The 8668-nt window shown below is 45.9% G+C and overlaps 1 pseudogene; it reads left to right on the top strand.

Moving 5' to 3' along the window:
* The first annotated feature begins 426 nt into the window (after positions 1-426).
* On the top strand, positions 427-4201 carry LOC100081558 (annotated as a pseudogene).
* The last annotated feature ends 4467 nt before the right edge of the window (positions 4202-8668 follow it).

Here is an 8668-nt window from a genome sequence, read left to right as displayed (position 1 = left end):
GATCATCCAGAGTGGGAAGAGATGATAGGGAGGCAAGGTGGGGTGAAATGCTTTGGGAGAGATGGATAGGATCAAGAGAGGGAGGTCTCTGTGGGGGAGTAATACAGATTTGCAGGGGGAGAGAGTGTGAGAGAGGAGGCAGGTGAGAAGGTTATGGTCTGAGAGAGGGATTTCAGAGTTGGTGAGGGTGGAGATAGTGCAGTGGTAAGAGATTATGAGATCGAGGGTGTGACCAAGTTGGTGAGTGGGCGAGGTGTGGTGGAGCAGGAAGTTGGCAGATTCAAGGAGTGATAGCAGGCGGGGGGCAGAGGAGTCATCGGGTACATCCATGAGGATGTTGAAGTTTCCGAGGATCAGAGTGGGCAGAGAGAAGGAGAGAAGGAAGGTGAGAAAGGGGTCAAGGTGGTTGAAGAAGTTGGAGGTGGAATGTGTCAGGGCTGGGCACGAGGGTGGTGGGGGTGGGAGACTCTGGCCCGGTCCACCCCGCTCCTCCCGCTGCTCCTGCTGCTGCTGGGTCTAGTGGCTTCCCGCCTGCCGGAGGGCCAGACTAGGTGGCACTCGCTGTACTATTTCACCACCGGAATGACCCGGCCCGGCCCCGGGGTGCCAAAGCTCACGTCCGTGGGCTATATGGACGATGTGTAGTTAGTTAGGTTCGACAGCATCGGGAGATAGGGCCTGGAGGAGCCGTGGACCCCGTGGATCCAGGACAACGAGGGACGGGAATACTGGGACCAGGAGACAGAGATCTTCAGGAGTGGGGTGCAGAATTTCTGTGTAGGCCTGCAGAACATCATGGACTACTACAACCAGAGCGAGGAGGGGGTCTCACACTGTTCAGGGGATGTACGGCTGCCAGCTGCCGGAGGACAACACCACCGGAGAAGGGTTCATGCAGTATGGCTACGACGGGCGGGACTACATCGCGCTGGACAAGGCCACGCTGAGCTGGATGCGGCGGACGCCAGGGCCCTCAACATTAAGCACAAGTGGGAGGCCGACGGGACCATTGCCAAGTGATACAAAGCCTATCTGGAGGACGAGTGCATCGAGTGGCTCCAGAGATATAGGGTTCGGGGGGCCCAGCCTCACCTGGGCAGGTAGCGCCCGCTCTACCACCCCACCCCTCCCCTTTCCTCTGCGGAGCCCCCGAGGCAGGAGCGGCGGGGTCTGCTGGGCAGTGGGGCCCTCCATCAGCCCTTCGGTCAGATTTCCGCAGCGCTTCCTGTGAGCGGAGCGCCATACTGACCACCCGAGAGGGGACAGTGCCACAAGAGACGGGCCTGGTCCCGGCCCATGGGTGGCCCTCCGTCCAGACCCCGTTCCCCCCACCCCCCGACGGGCGCTCCCAGGCACGGTGGCCTCGGGGCCCGTGCCTCGGTCCCCCCCTCCATACGATGGGGACCCGACTGTCTGGCGCTTCTCTGGTGCGGCCCTCGGAATGGGGCTCAGCGGACAGGAGGCATCCAACGGAGGGGCCACACTCATCTGTCTTCTCGGTTTCGGAGAGCCGACCTTCTTCTTCTCAACGGCTCCCCGAGGAACCATTCTATTATCGTTATTATTATCATTATTATTATCATCATTAGCTGCTAACACTATTATCATTATCATTAATAATGTTGGTATTTGTTAAGCGCTAACTATGTGCAGAGCACTGTTCTAAGCGCTGGGGTAGATACAGGGTAATCAGGTTGTTCCACATGAGGCTCACAGTTAATCCCCATTTTACAGATGAGGTAACTGAGGCACAGAGAAGTTAAGTGACTTGCCCACAGTCACACAGCTGACAAGTGGCAGAGCCGGGATTCGAACTCATGACCTCTGACTCCCAAGTCCGTACTCTTTCCACTGAGCCACGCTGCTTCTCACGTGTTAATACTTTTAGTATTGTTTTTGTCCGTCTGTCTCTCCCGATTAGACTGTAAGCCCATCAATGGGCAGGGACGGTCTCTATCTATTGCCAATTTGTACATTCCAAGCACTTAGTGCAGTGCTCTGCACATAGTGAGCGCTCAATAAATGCTATTGAATGAATGAATGACCAGGAGGGCTGTAGTTGACAGCTACAAGAAATGATTTTACCAAGGTCACACAGCAGACATGAGGCAGAGCCGGGATGAGAACCCATGACCCACGAGTCTCAGGTCCGTGCTCTTTCCACTAGGCCATGCTACTTCTCTATACAGAAAGCATGATGTGGGTAGGGAATGTGCCTTCCAACTCTGTTGTATTTTACTCTACCAAGTACTCATTACAGTGCTCTTCACATAGTAAGCACACAATAGATACCACTGATGGCAGTGATTGTCATATGGATTAGGTTCATGCTTGTGGACTTTTTCAGAAGGGAGTTATTATCAGGTTAACTGACGGCCCAGAAGCAATGTTGAGTTTTTTCTAGAAAATGATGAGAATGACTGAGACAATGAGAATCAGCATGGATAGCGCAAGGACCTGAGTTATTCCAGAAGTAGGAAAGATACCAACTGTAAAGATAAGACCCCCAGCTCCATTCTGTGAGGAAAAAACCTGAATTTGATGTCATTATTGCAGAATTCTTCAAGCTAAGATGGAATCATTTGCACAAATATGCAAAACTCTTTCGTAAGGCACAAATACCTCAATTAGTGTTATTATTATAAGGTATGAAGCACTGAAGAAATGTCAGATGTCATTTTATTAAATGATATTTGTTAGCACTGACTTTGTTCTAGACACTGTAGATAGATAGAAGATAATTGTGTTTGGCACAGTCCTGTTCCACATGGAGCTCACAGTCTTAATTCCCATTTTACAGATGAAATAACTGAGGCTTAGAGAAGTTAAATGAATTGCTCAAGGTCACATGGCAGACAAATGGTGGAGCTGGAAGTAGAACCCAGGTCTTTCTGACTCCCTTCAAGTTCTTTCTGAAATAACATCTCCTTCAGGAGAACTTCTCTGAACTAGCTCTTAGCTTCCCATCCTATTCCCTCTCCTAGTGTCATTAAAGCACTTCTGCATCACCTGTGCTCTTGCATTTTCAAATAATAATAAGAAGGACTCGGTATTTGTTAAGTGTTTACTATGTGCCAAGCACTATTCTAAATGCTGGAGTAGATACAAGGTAATCAATTTGGACAAAGTCCATGTCCCTCATGGGGCTCACAGTCTTGATCCCCATTTTACAGGTGAGGTAACAGAGGCATAGAATTTAAATGACATTCCCAAGGTCACACAGCAGACATGTGGCAGAGCCAGGATGAGAACTCATGACCTTTGATTCCCAGGTCCGTGATCTTTCCACTAGGCCATGCTGCTTCCCTGTACCTGCATTACATTGATGTACATTCATTTTTACCCTATTGTGTCTCCTTTTCCTGTAATTTATTTTAGTGTCTGCTTCCTCTTCCTGTGAGTTCCTTGAAGGCAGGGATCACTCTATCTTGAGAGGCAGCGTGGCTCAGTGAGAAGCAGCATGGCTCAGTGGAAAGAGCACGGGCTTTGGAGTCAGAGGTCAAGGGTTCGAATCCCGGCTCGGCCACTTGTCAGCTGTATGACTTTGGGCAAGTCACTTAACTTCTCGTGCCTCAGTTAGCTCATCTGTAAAATGAGGATTGAGACTGTGAGCCCCACGTGGGACAACGTGATTCCCCTGTGTCTACCCCAGCGCTCAGAACAGTGCTCGGCACATAGTAAGCACTTAATAAATACCAACATTATTATTATCTTGCTCTTCCAAGCACTTAGTTTAGTGCTCTGCTCAGAGTAAGTGCTCAATAAAAGCAATTGATTGATGGATTGATTGACTAACCTTTGCATAGGCATATATGCACCGATTTTTTTCTGAGTACAGATGGTTATATGGAATATGTGCATTCATAACATGGGCAAAGGTGAATGCACATGAAACACAAACGGCTATCTCTTTTCTTAGTAAATAAATGAAATATAATTTACCCAAACTAAAGAAAGGTGGTTCAAGTATGAGGTAGAATCTAAACAGGAAAACAGAAGGGAATGGCACCATGTGCTTTGGACTGCCAATCCACCAATAGGCAAGTCACTATTACTGCTCCTCTTTATATCATTCCAAGGCCTTGATCCTGACCTATCTTGCTCCATCTTGTCAGGAACCACAGAAGCAGTGACAGGCTTCTGCCTGCATAAAATGCAGCATATTGAGAAGGCCATAGCTGGCTGCAGTTGTGACTATTAAACCTGGAGCCTCAAGAAACCCCAAACTCTGCTCTTTTTCTGTCCAGTTTTTTAATCTATGCAGTTCTCAGGTAGGGTAGTATGGAACGACCTAAGGCCAATGTTAAAAAAGAGTCCCATAGACACTGATAATCACCTACATGGCTCCATCCCAGGAACATCTCAATTAAACCAATTTCTCCTAGATGCCATTGCATCCACTTGCCACATTTAGGCACTTTCAGTGGATGGAGTAGCCAATAAGAATGAATAATTATAGCATCTATTAAGCACTTACTATGTATTACACACTCAATTATGATCTTGAACATTGTCCATATCCTATACAGAGCTTGTAATTCATTTTATTCCCATCTTACAGAAGAGGAACTGTGCCTCTGAGATGTTAAATGACTTGCTCGAGGGTCACAGAATAGAACATTGAGAGAAGTGGGATTCAAACGCTTGTCCCTTGCATCCCTGTGCTTTGTTTTTGTCACTAAATCACTCTGACTCTTCTTCCCATGATACCTGAGACAAGTCCTGACTTTCCTTTGCTCCTGGTATTTAAACTCTGACCAGCCTGCAGCTCACTTCTCTCTCCTAACCCATTGGTGATCTTTCCACCAGTTGTCCTCAAGCCACCATCTCCAGAGAGGCAGTGGTAACTCTTCTTTAAATGGAGGTCAGCTCTTGGATTCTCCCCCTGATCTAGTGCTAGGTGACTTCTCAGTGAGGTCACTTCTGGAATCCAAACCCTTCTCAATGATGTTGCTTCTAGAATCCAAATCCTCCTACCCCTTCTACTTTACTCTAAAAATTCATCAATCATCCAACCAGAAGTATTTATCAAGCACCTACTCTGCAAAACACTGTACTAAACACTTAAGAGAGTAAAATACTTAGTGAACATAATCGCTGACCTCAAAGAACACATAATAAGACAGATACTAAAATAAATTACAATTAGGAGGAAGTAATAGAGAATAAAAGTATATACATAAGTACAGCATGGGGTGTGTGAGTATCCTAGTGCTTAGGGGCTGCACGAGTTTTAAAGTAGCAGCTTTATGGGGGACTTAGGATGGAAAGATGAGCAATTAATCAGGGAAGGATTCTGAGGGAGATGTGCTTTATAAAAAATTTGAAGATACAGAGAGTAATCTACTGGATGTGAAGCAGAGAGTTCCAGGCTTAAGGGAGGGTGTGAGCAAGAGGTCAACATTGGGAAAGACAAGAATGAGAGACAGTGAACCAAGTACATACCTCCCAAAGAGCTAACTGATTCTTAGCTTTCTCCTGATTCTTTTGCTATGGTCCAGGGCTTCCTAGAAGGATGATTTTTGACATAGAGGATTTTTGACATAGATCAATTCTGCTTCCCAAATACACATCCTTAATCAAGACAACTCAGTCTTTCATTGAGAGATGGAAGAGGAATTTTTTAAACTGATTATTATGGCATTTGTTAAGCACATATTATATGCCAAGCACTGTATTAAGTGCTGGGATAGACACAAATAATAATTATGGTACTTATGAAGAGCTTACTCTATTCCAGCACTGTTCTAATTTCTGTAGATACAAATTAGTCAATTTGTATATTGGGGCTCACACTTTTACCCCCATTTTACAGAGGAGGTAACTGAGGCTCAGAGAAGTGAAGTGACTTCTCCAAGAACACACAGCAAACATGTGACAGAGCTGGGATTAGAACTCAGGTCCTTCTAACTCCCAGGCCCATGCTTTATGCACTAAGCCACGCTGCTTAATCAGGGCAGTCACAGTGACTGTTCACTTTGGAGCTCATGGTGTACGTAGTCCCTTATAAGATCTCTTTGAGAACATGATAGGTCTGTGATTTACTATCTATGACTCATCATCATTGTCATCATCAATAGTATTTATGAGCATTTTCTATGTGCCGAGCACTGTACTAAGCAAATGACAGAATTGGCAGACACATTCCCTGCCCACAACAAGCTTACAGTCTAGAGTGGAAGACAGGCATTGATATAAATAATTTATGATATGTAACTTGTTTTTGTCTTGTCTTATGCCATCGAGTCATTTCCAACCCATAGTGACACCACGGACACATCTCTTCCAGAACACCCTGGTCACTATTTGCAATCATTCTGGTAGTATATCCTTAGAGTTTTCTTGGTAAAAATATGGAATTGGTTTCCCATTGCCTCCTTCCATGCAGTAAACCTGAGTGTCCACCCTCGACTCTCTCATGTTGCTGCTGCCCAGAATGGGTGAGTTGTGACTTGTAGCAGATTGCCTTTCCCTCACTAGCCACTTCCCAAGTTAGAAATGGAATGGGAAGGCCTCTGCCTCACTCTTGCTCCCATAGCCGAGACTTGTAGAGTACTAGAAACTCTACAGGTGTGACCGTGAGAGGAGATATAATTTATCGATATGCATAAATGCTGTGGAGTTGATGGTAGGGAGAATATTAAATACCAGAGATCACAGATTTTAGTGCATACGCAATGCAGAAGGGAAAAGGAGCCATGGAAAAGAGAGCTTAATTGGGGAAGGCCTCTTGGAGAAGTTGTGGCCTTAAAAAGGCTTTGAAAGTAGGGGGGAATGGTGGTCTATTGTTCATGGGGCTGGGGGAGTGGTTTCCAGGCTAGAGGGAGGGTATGAGAAAGGGGTCAGTGGTGAGATAGACAAGGTAGGGGCCTAGTAAGTAAACTGGAGCTAGAAGAGGTGAATGTGCAGTGTGGGCAATAATAGGAGATCAGTGAGGTAAGATAAGAGGGGGCAAGCTGACTGAGTGCTTTAAAGCCAATGGTAAGGAGTTTCAGTTTGATATGGGGGTGGATGGGCAACAATTGGGGTTCTTGAGAACTGGAGAGACATGGACTTAACGTTTTTTAGAAAAATGATGAGAACAGCAGATTGAAGTATCTACTGGAGTGGGGAGAGACAAGAGGCAGGGATATTAATTAATTAATTAATGATAGTGTTAGGAGAAAGAGGCAGTAGTCATGGTGAGATAGGAAAAGTAGTTGTATCAGTGTGGTAGCACTTTTGTTGAAGAAGATAAGGTGGATTTTAACAGTGGCGTAAAGGTAGAGCCTACAGGATTTGGAGACAGATAATCATCATAATAATAATGATGATATTTGTTAAGTTCTTACTATGTGCCAGGCACTGTACTAAGTGCTGGGGTGGATGCAAGCAAATAGAGTTGGACAGAGTCCCTGTCCCATGTGGGATTGACATTTTCAATCCCCAATTTACAGGTGAGGTAACTGAGTCCAAGAGAAGTGAAATGACTTGACCAAGGTCACACAGCAGACACGGCAGAGCCAGGATTAGAACCAACATCCTTTCACTCTCAGGTCTATGCTCTATCCACTACACCATGCTGCTTCTCTTAAGATGGAATATGTGGGTTGCATGAGACAAGTGAGTCAAGGACAAAGCCAAGGATATGGGCTTGTGAGATGGGGAGGATAGTGGTGTTGTCTACAATAATGAGAAAGACATAGAGAGACTGAGTTGGGTGGGAAGATAAGGCATTCACTTTTGGACATGTTTTGGTCTGAGGTGTTGGTGTGACACCCAAGTGCCTTTAGAGTGTAGCTCATTATGGGATGGGAACATGTATGCTAATTCTTTTGTAATGTACTCCCCCAAGTGCTTAGTACAGTGCCTGTGCATAAGTGCTCAATAAATACGTTGATGTGATTGATGGATGAAATGGGAGACTGCAGAAAAGTGAAAGGTCAGGGCTGGAGATTTAGATTGGAATCAGTCACATAGAGACGGTAGTTGAAGCCACTGGAGCGAGTGAGTTCTCCAAGGGAGTGGGTGTAGATGGAGAATGGAAGGGAACCCAAAACTGAGCCTTGAGGCACCCCCTCACTGTCTGAGAGTGGGAAGCAGAGGAGAAAGCTGAAAGACAGATTGAGAATGAGAGAGAAAGGGGGGAAACAAAGGGAAGACAGTGGTCAGTGTAAGCCAAGCTGGTTAAGGGCTTCAAGGAGAAGGGTGGCAGAGTAGTGTCAAAAGCAGCAGGAGGGTTTAGAAGGATAGGAGGGAGTAGAAACCATTGGAGTTGGCAAGAATAAAGTCACTGATTATTTTAGAGAGGGCCGTTTCTGTGAAGTAAAGGGAATGGAAACCAGAATGGAGGAAATCAAGGAGAAAAATTCCTGGAGAGTAGTAGAGATAGTGTGTTGAAATTTGGAGAGGAACTGAAGGAGGGAGATGGTGATATAAGTGGAGGGAGCCCTGGGGTCACAGGAGGGTTTGCTTTTTTTTTAAGACAGTGTACACATAATCATGTTTCAAAGTAGTGGGGAAGGAGCAATTGGGAAGGGAATGGTTGATGACAACAGTACAGGAAGGAAGAAGGGAGGGGGTGAGTGTTTTAATATGTTATGAGGGATGGGGTCCAAAGTACAGGTGGTGGAGATAGAAAATTAACACAGTCAGGTCTGAGCTTCCCAAAGTCACCCTCCCCCTTCTG

Source organism: Ornithorhynchus anatinus, chromosome 12, assembly GCF_004115215.2.
Source record: "Ornithorhynchus anatinus isolate Pmale09 chromosome 12, mOrnAna1.pri.v4, whole genome shotgun sequence".
In the NCBI taxonomy this organism is placed as follows: Eukaryota; Metazoa; Chordata; class Mammalia; order Monotremata; family Ornithorhynchidae; genus Ornithorhynchus; species Ornithorhynchus anatinus.
Note: the sequence above shows the minus strand (reverse complement) of the source record. Positions and strands in the feature narration are given on the sequence as shown.